We start from the raw sequence: 15,306 nt of genomic DNA on the forward strand, positions 1-15,306 counted from the left end.
TCATTTTAAATGATTAATGTGATAATTTGTTTATAAACTTCTCCATAGGCCCAAGTCTTGTGTGTGTATGTATGCTAGTGAGTGTGTTCTTCCCACATTATTTCCAGAATTTAGCAAATTTTTTGGCACATGGTATTTGTCCTATAAAAATGCCATTGAAGGGGCTGAGGTTGTAGCTCAGTGGTAGAACGTTTGCCTAGCATGTGTGAGGCAATGAGTTTGATCCTCAACACCACATGTAAACAAATAAAATAAAGGTTGATAAAAACTATATATATATATATATATATATATATATATACACACACACATATATATATTAAATATATGTGTATAAAATAAATATATTATATATTTATAATAAATATATAAACATATATTACACATATATATTAAATAAATAAAAGTGGGGTGAAGTAATCACATTAGCTCTAGGGGACGCACAGAGTGTCTTCCATCTACCTCCTCTAAGTACTCAAAAGGGTCAGGTAGGATATTAGGTGACAGAGACTCTTATAGAGGTGTAAATAAAGATTCATGCTGAAGATAAGACTTGGTTCATATGTTTCTGTAATTGCATTTAATACGAAATTTTAACAACCCAATAATTTTCTCATTTCTGTTTAGAGAAGAAAGTCAGAGGATAAAATTTTTATTCTACTTATTAGATATGGAAAATGATAAACCCCATAATAATGTGGCATGGGGAGAGGGGATGAGGAAGAAGTCAATAAATTGATCCTTTCCCAATACATTCTTTCCCTGTGACAAGACAGGCCCCAGGGAGGAGACATCCATCAAGTCTGAAATGACAGTCTCTAGTAAGAGGACAAAGCATTGATACTTCCCTAAAAAACCCTTTCTCAGATACTGAACTTTGACCCCAGGCTCTCTATCTGGCCCAAAGAGATAAATCCAAGATACTGACCCCTGACTTCAGACCCCATACCATCTCACCTAGTAAAATAGACCCCAAATTCCTGAGTTCCCAAACTGACACACTAATTAGTAAAGCAGACCCTAAATTCCTGAGTGCCCAAACTGGCATGCTCATTAATTAAGTCACCTCTCAGTGTAACATACATAAGTCCATACTCCTCCTTTGTCCAGTGGTTCATTTTCCACTAGGAAAGTGAGTCTATCAGAGGTGTCACTCGGTTCCTGAATAAAAAGCTGTGTTGATTTGTGAAGTTTACTCCTGGCCCAGTCTTTCATGCTAACACTACTAAGAGTAAAAATTAAGAATAATCAAAATATTATCTTTTCTTGAAATAATTGAGGAGATAATGCTATAAGGAGATTTAACCCATGTAGTCTGTTGCATTATTTCTGATAGTTTCAAGAAGTCATAACTTATAAATAAAAGCTTAGAAATTTATAGAATATAAAAATCTATGGACTGGTATCCCCATCAGTATGTGAGAGCATGGTTCTGCTGTAAAAAGAAAACAGTAGTTTGTTAAGAATTCTCATTCTCTGACTATTTACCACAATCAAGTAAATGACTTGTTAATATAAAAATAAAATATATACTATATAACAGAAAATACATAATATCCAGTATTAGAATATACCAAATCATGTATGACTACTTTATAGAATATACTATGTAATATATGGCAAATTCAAGTCAACATGTCAATGTATCACTGCACCATGAAAATAACTGATTTCTCTCATTAGTGTGCATCTATATTGCCCTTGTATCTCAAAAGATTATGCACAAAAACAGACTGTACTTTTCAAAGGGACAATCAAAGAGAGTTTAAGGTAGACACAATAATGGTTTGGAGAGTTAAAAGGAATCAACAAAACAAAGTGGGCACTGAAGGTTTTGACAAACCTGAAGGGAAAAGGGCCCGACAGGAACTTTGTGTGTGAAAATGGGTGGCCAAAAAGAGGCTGTGATTTTGGAATTAAGTCATTGCCAACCATGAACTGCATAGATAGAGTGTCAGGTAAGAAGTAGAAAAAAAAGAAGTTTGCCCTCTGTGTTAGTTTGCTAGGGTCTCTATAAGAAAAGACCATAGACTACATAGCTTAAACAACAGAAATTTACTATTTTCTCACAATTCTGGAAACTAGCAATTCTGAGATCAAGATGTTGGCAGAGTTGGTCTTCGCAGAGGCAGGTCTCCTTGGCTTTCAGATGTCTGCACATGGCCTTTTTGATCTGCAGGCACATCACTGAAGTCTCTCTGTCTGCATGATTAATCTCTTCTTCTTATATAGATATCCAGTCATCCTGGATTATAGAGCTCACTATAATGGTTTCATTTTAAGTTGCCTCTTTAAAAAGCTCTGTGCTTAAAATAGTTGGCTTCTGAGGAACAAGGGGTTAGATCTTGAATATATAAAATTTAGGAGGGATACATGTAAGTCTATAAAGCTTTATATTGCATTAGTACACCCTGTTGACAAAAGCCACCTATAGCCCAGAAATCACAAATCTCGTACCTGTGATTCATTGAGGTCAGCGTCTTGGGTACCCTCCTGGAGGTCAGCAGGCTCATGTAGAGGGAGGAAAGAATACATAGAACAGCCAAGTAATAACTTCGGCATTTATCTTCATAAATGTAAGTGAAATCATTCCTATTTATTATTAGAAATAAAAATATTATCAAGTATTTCATTAATATAGTTTAGTGAAATATTATATTTCCATATCAAATATTCATTTATTCACAATCTATAAAATTTATCATTTTTCTTTGCTCTACTGTAAATTTCTGATTGGCCAGCTTCAATTAGCTATTCTCAGTCTGTATCGTCTTTCCATTCCTATAGAATATGACATCATATATTACCTGTTTATAATTTTTTTCTTTCAATTGGATTATATAGTACCTACTATTGTATTCTTGCAGGACAGTCTTACTAATCAGTTCACCATTGTTCACAGTTGTCATTCTGCTGAGAAATAAAATATACCTTTCATTTTGACCAAATCATGAATTTTATTCTGAACTCTTAATGGAAATCAAACTATTGGGGTTTCAGTTGTCACATTCCACCCAAATTAAAGGGTACAAATTTTATACTTAAATACTTTTTTTCTAGACCTGAGAAAGTAGCTCAGTGGTAAACACTTGCAAAGCACTAGGCCCTGGGTTCAATTTCCAGGAGTGCACACACACGCACACGTGTGCGCGCGTACACACACACACACACACACACACAGAGTTCTTTCTTATTAGTCTATTTTGTTGTAGGTTTTTTTTTTTTGAGGCTGTTAATATGGATTAAGACAAAATTAACTTATGTTATTTTTTTCCCATTAGATGGGTTTCCTGATATAGTTAAGAGTGAAAAGAGATGTTCTGCTACAATGAGAAAGAAGATCACAGGGTTGAATATTGTAGCTGTATGTTATTATGAGGTTGAACATGTCCCAGTAAAAGAAGGAATGGATTTTGTAGAAGTGTTTGCTGCCAGTTCCTGCACATATCCAAATGGTAGCTGTTCGGCACATATTTTGGTGCTTACAAATTCTTGGGCAGAAAAAACATGTCTATAAAACATACCTGTCAATAAAATTGTGAATGAATTTCAACTTCACATTCTAGAGAATTATTTGAATTCACACAAATGCTGAAAAATTAAAAATTAAAAAAACGAATTCCCTTCTTTCTTCCTTTCTCTTTCTGCCTTTCCACAGTTTTCCCCCTCCTTTCCTCCCTCCCTTCCTCTTTCTGTTCCTTCTTTAACATCTAAGTGCCAGTGTTCTCTGGAGAGAGAATTAACGTTTTTCTGGTCTTGCAAGGGGAGGTCAACTCTCTAAATTCACAGAGCTATATGTTTAATGTCAGTTTTGACTTGAGAGCCCAATGTATATCCCCCATTTACTTCTCTCTTAAACATATGAGGTGTTTTTCAAAGTTTTTTCTATTGTCTTAATATTTCATATTTGAATGGTAATATCCCTCTTTTCATGATGCTCATGTACTAATTTGGAAATTATGTAAAGTGACCATCCTATATATTAAGTCAATTTGTGATTAAAAGTATCAGCCAAGAGCCCTCATTTTAAGAAGATCTTAACAGGATGCTTAAGTGTGTGTTCTGTGTGTGTGTGTGTGTGTGTGTGTGTGCATGTGTGCTTGTGTACATGATTTTAATAGGAATGAGAAGAAAAGCTGTGGCTTTGGTATTCATTGTCTACAGGACTAGAAAACCTACCCTAAGACAGATTCTTGAAGAAAAGCCCAATCTGGTGGAAAACCCTTAGAGTATTACTCTGAAGAAGTCAAAGACCCCAAGAGAAATAGGTAGAAGATTACCAGAAAGTCACATGGGAAATAATAAGTGACAATTGTTACTTTTAAAACACAGATGATCTTAATAATATTTTATCATTTAATTTTAACATAGCACTGAATTGGGTATTTATGATCTTATTATGCATACATAATATAAAGATTTAATGTAGGTAACAAATATCCAATAAAACTCTATTTCTTACCTTTGGTGATTGTGGAAATGCTGAAGTAAGAGTATGTTTCACATAAATATTGGTGAAATAATTTCTTGATATCAGGAGCATTTGCTTAGAATTATGACTAAAGCTCCACCAAAAAAATATCATTTCCACTTCAACCTTTAATTTAATAGAACTCCTTGAAATACTAATAATCAATAATATTATTTGGATGTTTAATGTGGGTTGCAATTGTTCTAAGTGGTTTGCCTGTATATTTAAAACTAATTCTGATAAAATCCTATAAGAATTGTCCAATTTTATCTTTGCAGAGAAGAACAAACTAAGGAACAAAAAGGACATGTTCAAATATCTTAAGATAATGAGTTGACTCTGTACGAAGCAAGGCAGTCCTATTCTAGAAATGAAATGTTTACTCACTATTGTTTATATCATCTATAATATAAAATTCCTTGAAAAAAAGCACTGCTATATGACTAAAAGACAAAAAAAAGCAAATCTTTTATGCCAAAATTCTGTAAAATATTTTTCAGTATATTATAAACATTTATTAAGAAGACAAAGAATAAAGAAATAAGCCATGTAAACAAGAGTAAACCTGATTTTCAGAAGAGAAAGTATGAGTGGTTTTATGTGCTAGACTCTGTCCCTTCAAATTTGTGTGTTGAAGCCCTCACATTCAGTAAGTCCAAATATGATGATATTTGGAACTTCAAGGCTTTTAGAATGGGTATTGATCCATGTAAAGACATCTGCAGTGTAAGACCATAATCCATTATGACTGCTATAATAAGATTCATAATAAGAGAACATTGGAACACACAGATACCAGGGACCTTTCTTGACAAATAAAAGATTTCCTCAAGACTCAGGAAGAGGCTTGGCATTGTGATATCAGCCACTTTGGAGGCTGAGGCAGGAGGATAGCAAATTCAAGGCCAGCCTCAACAATTTAGTGAGACTCTGTCTCAAAATAAAATCAAAAGTGATGGGGATATAGCTCAGTGGTAGAGCCCTCCTGGATCAGTTTCCAATATTGGTGGGAAAAAAAAGGCTCAGCAGGAAAGTCACATTTGAAAGTCAAGGGAAAGGCTTTGGGGGAAAAAAGAAGGTGGATTAATTATTTCCAAATTTTGTCATTGTTAGATACAGATACTTTAATGATGGCATATTTTATAACCCTCACAGTAGTAAGTACTAAAGTAGTAAGTATTTTGTTGATCATTGCCACAGTCTGGCTGGGCACAAATCACGAGCCACTCAAGCAGGAACAAACTTTATTTCCAAACTCCACCAGCACATTCCCCGGGAACTCTCCTGAACGCCACCCACGCGGCTCCTCCAGGAACACACCACACACCAACTGGAACTTCACCAACCAAAGCAAACTCTTCAGGAGTCCCCACGAGAGCTCAACTGGAACTCAATGGGAACTCCGCGAGAACTCAAAAGTCATCATCTTAATGGCTAGCTGGCGTCACCTCTCAACCAGTACTTCTGGCAAAAGTGCCATGCGTCATCCCAACTCGGCTGTGGCCCTCAACAGATTGTATTGGAAAGAATATGGTGGAATTGTTATGCAGGTAAATCACTGTTGATTCTAGAAATTAATAAATTTCTTGAAATTTCTGTCCAGAGTCTAGATCATTTTCATACTGAATCATAAGCATTATATTGTATGCATATGTAAATATTTTTATAATTTTGTACTAGCTAAAAAAATGTCACAAGTGCTTAAATATCATCACAAATGTAATTTCAGTTATTGTCTGATGTTCATATTTATATTTTTCAAATGATTATTTAGACAACCAGATATATTTTATATCTAGATTATATTTTTTCACAATTATTATACCACTATAAGTGAATATATTTCTCTGAAGGACCTTGCACACATACAGCCTCACTTCCTCTCAGCAAGATTTCTATAATTTAAAATGGTGGCTCTACAAATAAAATAATTTCAAATCATATTGAGATACATTATCAAAAAGATTTCCTCAAGAATTATATAACAATTTAGTCTTTTTGTAGCAGTAGATTATTTCACTCATCCCAACAAAAATTGCTTTGTATTTGTTACTAATAAAACTGGTTTTATATTTTGCATTGGCAAAACAAAGTGATTTTCCTAAATATCAGAGCTATGCATTATTTGAGATAATGAACTTCCATGCATATGTAAGAAAATAAAGATTAAATGTCCTGTATTGATTATACATGTTAAAAGTCTCTGAGTATTGGAGTAATTTTATTATAAAATTTTACTTAATAAATCAAACTTTAGTGTTATCAAAAATAAAGTTGTCATACGTATAGAAAATCAATATATATTTTAATACTTCATGCAAAACTACATACAGAATACATAAAACACTTCAGGAAATAAAATGTGATAACTATTGTTCCAATTACCACACTTTGTAAGAGTATAAAACCACACAGTAAAACTATGTATTACTTTTGAAAATTTAACATCTCTGAGAGATAACTTCTTTGAAATAAAAATCCTCATCTACATAAACACATAATTATTTGAAGGCACAGGATAGCCTACTAGAATCAATTACCTTTATAAAAGTGCACATTTGAGAGTATATTACCTCCAACTTGTCATTCTATTAATAGACTTTTACTTACATTGTCTCAAACTTATTATCAGATTTTTTCCTCTGCATGGGCTCTCAGTTTCTTTTGCTAATTTTTTTTATTATGTTGGTTGATTATGAACTTTGAGACTATTCTATACTTGTAAAACATCCCTGGAGACCAAAAGGTAAGTCTGAAAGTCACCCAATTGTAACTGAAACAAATAGATATTCTTTCGAATAATTGCTTGATTTATGATCAGTTAATTAAAATGATCATTATGTGTTTGTAAAGGATGTTATCCCTTTTTACTTACACTTTCCATTTGGTTTACAAGCATTCTGGAGCATATATGCTTGCTTTCCAGACAGTCCACTAAATTCCTCCTTCAAACTACCCATACACATGCTTAACATATATTACATTTTAATCACAATCTCCAAATCCTCTATGGTACAATTTTTTTTTCTATCAAAACACAGTGGAAAATATTTTCCTGGACATAACTAATTCTCTATAGAGCTTATTTTTGTTGTGCTTTATTACAGTTGTCAAAGACTATGAGTCACCTCAATTGGCTCAATAATGTTACCTAGCTTGAAACTGCCTCAGGGGTTATAATTAATTCAGACCTGTTGAAACTATGCTTCACCTGATTCTCCTTCTCTCTCACTCTCTGCCAATGTCACACACACACCCACACACACACACACACACACAAACACACACACACACACACAAACACACACACACACACACACACAAACACACCCACACAGTTGTTCACTCTTTTAACCCTTATGTTTAATCATAGGTCAAAATAAGAAAAAAAAATGTTGCTTATTTTTAAGATTGTATATCTGTAAATGCACTTGAAATAAATGTACATAATATTGTATAATATAGTATTTAAAATTCTAGGTGATCATAAGACAGTATATTAAAAATCAATTAAAATGTCTTATTTTGAATATATAAAATGTTTCTTGATAGATTACCTATAATAAAAATTATTTTTTCAGAGTATCATGATAAGTTATACCTTTTTAAGAAACTGTATTTGTGTTATGAATTGTACCAGCTTTTTGTATACTCTTTATAGGATAAAATCAGAATTTTATGATTATCAACACTTTCTGGTCCCATTGTCTGAGAAAATATTCCTCACATTAGGAAATATATGAACTAATGAAAACATTATTCAGATACATACTTATTGTATCAAAAGAAAATATTTGTACTATTAAAAATCTATAAAATTAATTAATTCTAAAAATCATTATCTTTAATATTCAAATTTTACCTGAGCATATGTAAAATTATTTATAATATATCCATGATATATTAAACAAAATAAATGTAGTTCTTCTTTTCCAGTAGAAATCAAATCTGTAAAATAGATATTATTTTTCAAGTTTTATAACACTCAGGAAAAAATGACTTTTTCATAATTGGAAAATAATACTTTAGAAGTTCTATATTGAATTTTACCTTCCTGAATAACTCCACTGTCTTGATGACAACATCATAGCCACTTAAGCCTAAGGAGTGTTTGGAAGTACATGTTGAAAACATGTGGAGGCGTTTTTGTCTATGTCACTGTGGGGAGAAGGTACATTTCTTATGTTTCTCAGGTAAGGTGTTGGGAACTTAAACTTTCTGTAATATTTGGAATACTATAATATACATACAAGGAGATTTTATTGCTGAAATTTTAAGAGTGAACCTGAAGAAAAAAATTATGGAGAAAATATTGAAATCACTGGGGGATCCTCTATTTATATTCTTAACAGCAAATAAAATAAAATGAAAAAACTCTAGGGGGTGACATGATTCTCTCCTGAGACATTGAACAGCTAGGATTGAATTATCAGAGAGAAAAGGTGGTACCTGTAATTATGCAAAGCAAAGGTTTGATTTTCATATATCTGAAGGGTTTATTTTAAGTTTAAAAATCCATCTATTTTCCATAAGACATTTGGAACACTATGGATAAGTTTGAAAAATTACATCTGGAATGGGACAACTGCTATTCTCTATATTTAAGTAACTCTAAAGCATCTTTTTCTTCCAAATTTACACATTAGTTTTCAAGTCTGTTTAAGGGAAGTCTCCATTTCAAAACATGAAGTAAGTTTTCACTTGACCTCCTAAATCTTCCCTACCTTTCTGTGAGCTTTTGTATATTCACTCCCCACTGTTTTCCTGTGCCAGCCACCCATACTCTTCTTTGCCCTGCACTCTACATAAATGGAACCCCTTTGTCTGCCCTCCAGGAGAGTTGGAAGTGCCAAAATTAATTCAGGTAGAGAAAAGTCTAGCCTCCCTGGCACTAGACAGACAATACTGAAGTAAGACTGCATTCCCAGGTTTCCTACTTGATCAAGCTGGGAACTATCCCCATGCACAAAATCACACCCTCATTGAGCTTATTTCCTTTCTCAGCCTTAAATTTGCCACTGATTTGCATATGCATTTATTACATATACATTTGCATATACATTTATTATCTAATTATCTTATCTCATTCTCTGCTTTTTGTACTCCAAAAAAATTAGAATCATTACTATCAAAATATCTTCAGGTTGAAAAATTATTTTTTTCTTGCTTTATAAATAATTTCAAACTTACAAAAGAGTTCAAGAGTGGTACAAATTTACCCTTTACCCTGCAGATTTGCCTGTTAACATTTGACCTAATTTGTGACCTCTCTCTCAATCTTTGTACATAAGCATGCACATGGTATATGTATGTGTTTATATGTTTGTGTAGGCTTACAGATACAGATATACAATTTTCCTGGACTTTTTGGGAGTAAGATACATATATTATGGATCTTCACTGTATATATTTATGGTTATATTACTTAAAGATAAGAATAGTCCTTTAATGAACTACAGTTTTATTGTAAACTTAAGCAAATTTAATATAATGCCTTATTAATAATCTACCTCCCATGTCCATTTTTGCCAATGGATCAAATAATGTAAGTTATAGCTTGTACTCACTTCAGGAGAAAATAAAATCTGGCATTACATGCTGCTTTTAGATACAATATATGTCTTGAGTCTCCTAATCTGTAACAGTTCTTTGGATTTATTGATATAATTTACATTTTGAAATGTTCATCTTTTATTTTTAAAATTTCATTTCTTTTCTATACTGTGTGGATAAACTTAGCTTATTCATCCTCCAGCTTCATATTATATACTTCCAGTATTTCTTCCAAGGGAATAACACTTGGATGTTCATGATATCCATCAGCCTGTTGTAGTAATGATGATAATTTTTGAAGAGTTCCTCCTTGCTTCCATGCTTGACATTTAGATATCAAATCCATTTTTTTTTTTTGCTTTTCTCCTATATATACTACAAGGAGCCTATTTTACCATTTTGCAAGTTGATATTTATTTATCCAAAAGTCAACTTTCCCCAATGATTTAAGATATTTCTTCCATCATTAACTTGATTAATTTATATAGGTTTCTTTATATCTCATATCTTATACCATTTCTTTGGCATGTTTATCCACATAATTATCACATTTTAATGAAAAAAATCCCATTATAATTTTCCTACACATTTGTTTTTCTACAAACACACACACACACACACACACACACACACACACACAATTTTTTTCTGTTATTTATATTGTGATAATGTTAAATTTCTAAATCAAGTACATAAAACTGATATCTTCATGATGCTGCACAGTTCTGAACAAGAACCAAAAATATCTCATTCCATCATCTAAAGGACAGGAAAAGATAGATAATAATAGAAACTAGAGAGACAGACAGAATCTGATAAAGGAAATATTCAAAAGTCTACAGAGTGCTATAACAGGGTGCAAAAACTCCTTTGCATGCTTCAGAGATTTCTGTTAGGAACAAGTTGCTATGTTGAGAACTGAAACCACCAAATGAAACTACTTTCTGGAATTCTAAAATACCCTTTGGACCTTGTGAGATTACAGAGTGACCAGTTTATCACTGGCCTGAATATTTCAACACCTGCAATATTTGGTATCACACTAATTTAAGTCAGTTTCCAACCACTGGATTTGCTCATTTTTTCTTATCTTCAAACAATATTGAGCTCCGCAAACTCCCTTCCCTTGTTCTTGTTAGGAAAAGCCCTCGATCCTTCCCCTTAGTACAATGTCAGATGGTTTTTAATTGTTCCCATGCCTTCTGATGTATAAATTTATTCTGCATCCAAGTAAGAACTTTCTTTGCATTTATTTTAATGAAATTTATGCTTGCTAGATTTCAAAATGTGAAGAAAATACAAATTTTTAAAAATATTTACAAATAGCTAACTTGCTTAATTGTTTATGTTAGAATTTCTTATATATTTTTCTGCTTCCATGTCTATTATAAAGTCTTTCAAAGAGAGACTATATATTTTCCCACTGCCTCAGTTTGCCTCTTAATTAACTAAGTTGGCCAGTAACAATGTTAAATATTCTTGAGAATTGAGCATACATGGCTTTTTCTGGAATTTTGTGAACTATATCTTTTTTTTTTTTCCAAACAGGTAAGTTGCTGCTTCAGAGTTGAAGCCTCAGACTTTTTTGTATTATTAAAAAAACATTTAATTCTTAATGTGTGTTAACTTTTCTGAAATAATTTCTTGTAGATATATAGAAAGCTATTTTCCTAAATCCTAAAACTTTATTGGTGTATATTAACCTGCAATAATAGATTTTCTAATACTGAACCATAATTATATTCCTATAACAAATTTTCCTTTGTATTTTGATCAGAATCATCATGGGAAAAGAGTAAACTAAGCACTTCAATAAAGAATTTTAAAATGTTCATGTGAGATAGTAAACTAAGCACTTCAATAAAGAATTTTAAAATGTTCATGTGAGATACCATAGACTCTATTTTTCCATTAATTTTCATTTCAAGAAAAATATGTCTATAAGGATATCACTATATACATCCATGTTACATAAATTTGCACAAGATTCTTATGCCTTCTGAAAACTCCCAAGTTCTAAAATTATATCCTTGAGAAGAAAAATACTAGCTTCTATTTCAAAACACAATAATAATGGAAATTATTTCCCTTTTAAATATGTTTACTGCTAATGACTGTGTGTGTGAGTGTGTGTGTATGTGTGGGTGTGAATATATATATATATGTATTGTATCTTTCCCAGTAGCAACCACAAGCATTATAATAATATCTAGGTTTATGTTTCTAAGTGTACTATACCGACTACAAAATTTTGCACAATTTTGTCTTAAATCAGAATATTTCTATAGGGTTAGGGTTAGGGTTAGGGTTATATATATATATATATACACGCACACACACGGGGACTTAATTCAGGGGTGCTCCACCACTGAGCCACATCCCCAGCCCTATTTTGTATTTCATTTAGAGACAGTGTCTCATTGAGTTGCTTAGCACCTCGCAGTTGCTGAGGCTGGCTTTGAACTCACAATTCTCCTGTCTTAGCCTCCCAAGCCATTGGGAGTACAGGCATGCAACACCGTGCCCTGCTAATGACTGTACTTTAATATCAATCTAATTCTAATACTATGCTCTCTAATTTTATTTTATTTCATAGAAGGACCTCTATATCAAATTCGGAGAGGTGAATTGTTAATTGAGTATTTCCTGGACAAACAATGACTTACAGGAATATTTAATTTGTACCATCAAAAATTTTAAGTTGAATTTGCAGTCAGCTACTGTGTAAGTTAAATAATATTTGTGAAAACATCTGGGCATTGTCTCACATATAGTTGGAAGTGAAAAACAATGATACCAATGATAGCCTTTACTCCCTCAATCTTCATGTTACAATGGAAATATTCTGATTTAAGACAAAATTGTGCAAATATAAACCTAGATATTATTATAATGCTTGTGGTTGCTACTGAGAAAGATACAATGTAGAAGAGTGATAAACTCTCAGATTTTGGATTAGATCTGTATTTAATTTCTCTCCGTGTATGTATTACCTTTGAGACCTCAGATGAGATACTTAATATTTTGAAGACTCAGTCTCTGCATCTTAGAATTTTAATACATTCTATCTTACTGTTTTGAGAATAAAACAAATGTATAAATGTACATAAATTTTTTAGCACAATGATTGCATGTAGTAAAAGCAGAAATAAATATATTTTATGAGTACTAGTATTTCAACCACTTTTCCTAAGCCTTTTTCATGATATTTATTTCTGCCATGACCATCCTTTGAGTTCTATCACAGTGTTTCTCAAAGTCTCTATGTTGAGGACATTTTTTAAAGCAATAAATACTTTTGTAATATACAAAGAAAAGAAAAGTGCCATTGCAATATGCTATGCATGTTTGTAAACACTGACTTTCATTTTTCTACTCATATTGCAGCTGACTCTTGACTAAGGGTTTGCAAAGAATAGATATGGTATGATGTATATTATTCCATCTTGGAATTTGTATAAATTACATATTGTTACTTTTTAAATAAGGTTAAAGAAATTATTCATCTTCATTTCCCCCAGAGAATTCAGTGCTAATTTCATCTAATTTGCTTTAGAACACAAACTCATGATATAATTTTTGAATCCTCCATATTGGACTGACTTTTCATATCTCATGTATTTTATAGTTAGGTAAAATTTGATGTAACTCTAATCACACGAATTATTTTCCTTGTTTATGTAACAAATACTTCAGTCACTTACACTGCTGGGTTATTAAGTATGACAGTTTTTTTGTCAGGGCAATTTAATTATGTAGCTTTTAAACTACAGCACAGGAATCAACAGAAAATACCAACAGGGTAGGAGAGAATAGTTAGCTACTGACTAAATGGCTTTTGGCACTACTAGTAGAGGAATACTTTGTATGAAATTTCAGTTCCACATTCTTAAACATCATAAATCTTTGAAAATAAGCTTTAACAATAATTATTATGAAATAGTTGCACCTAGCTCTCATAGACTTTCTGTGTCATTAACTATTTTTAATAATCATTGTTATTTTGCTTGTCTAAGTATTTATGAATATTGTGTTTATGCCAGCATTCAGTACTTGGGCTGATTTTTTTTTATTGCTTATGTCAATATAATTAAATGTAGAACTTAATTTAATTATAATTTTAATATAGAATTGAATGTGTAATGGACAATATACTATAATACTTATATTATGTTTGAATTGTTTGTAAAGACAGATATTTAACTCTTAAGGAAAAAGTGCAATAATTTTTCTCTGAATAGAGCTAACATTATGGGATTTTTTTTGCTACTTTCCATTAATTGCTCTAGAAAGCAATTTAAATTGTAGCTGAAGTAGGAGAATAATAACAGGTACTCTATAATTTTTAACTGTTCTTATATTTCAATTTGGATATTATCATTTTTATCATACAGAGAAGTGTGCAACATGCATATTTTGTAATTATCCTCATAGATAAGATGACTGAGCTAGATTTCTCTAGATTGTTCCCAATTGTCCCATGGCTAAGTGTGTTATTATATCAGCAATCTACTGTAGTTAGTTCTTTTTAGATCTCAATTTGAGTTTTAGTTTTTTTTTTTTTAAGAACTTAACTTAGACTTCAGATTCTTTCTCCTAACACAGAGATAACTGAAATCTTTGTCAACTTATTTACCACCAAGCTTTTGTTTGCTCAGTTGCTCTGAGCCTATGTATTTAGATTTGAGCATAGGCAGTTAAGAATTTGACCACTTCATTAAGGGAATAGGACACAATACAGCAGAATTTGTGGCTAACTGAATTTGGACTTCAAATTCCAAATTTCTAGGTAGCCCAAATTCCAACTCATTCCTTTCATTTCAGATCTTAGAAAGATTGCAAATCAGAGGTCTCAGATGTATTCTACACCTTGATTCCCTGCATTGTGTATTAGTAAATAAACACAGGGAAACAACACAGACAAATTTGAGGCTCACTTTCCTGTCTGTCCCTTTTCTATGAGATTCCTCAGACATTGATATTTTCATAGAGGATTATATAGCTACTGAAATAAGTTTGCAAAATTGAATAAGTATTATCTATTAAACCCTTGAAAGAGCTACTTTTGAAAGAGCATACATGTCCCCAAATAATTTTTACTTTCATGTTTCTTAATATCTCAGTCTGAGTTTCCTTTCTCCACTTAGAAGACATTGAATTTTTAATGAAATCAATTTAATTTATTGAACAAAATCTGTGCTTCAGGACAAACAACATTCCTAGTGAATATTTCTTGCCTGAATTAATCAATTGAGCTCTTTTGCTATTTGCATAACATTTGA

General features: G+C 32.0%; 1 pseudogene; it reads left to right on the top strand.

Moving 5' to 3' along the window:
- The first annotated feature begins 1,933 nt into the window (after positions 1-1,933).
- The window catches only part of LOC143407765 (CCR4-NOT transcription complex subunit 7-like), a 31,751-nt pseudogene continuing 18,378 nt past the window's right edge, over positions 1,934-15,306 (top strand).

The sequence above is a fragment of the Callospermophilus lateralis genome, chromosome 10 (assembly GCF_048772815.1).
Source record: "Callospermophilus lateralis isolate mCalLat2 chromosome 10, mCalLat2.hap1, whole genome shotgun sequence".
In the NCBI taxonomy this organism is placed as follows: domain Eukaryota; kingdom Metazoa; phylum Chordata; class Mammalia; order Rodentia; family Sciuridae; genus Callospermophilus; species Callospermophilus lateralis.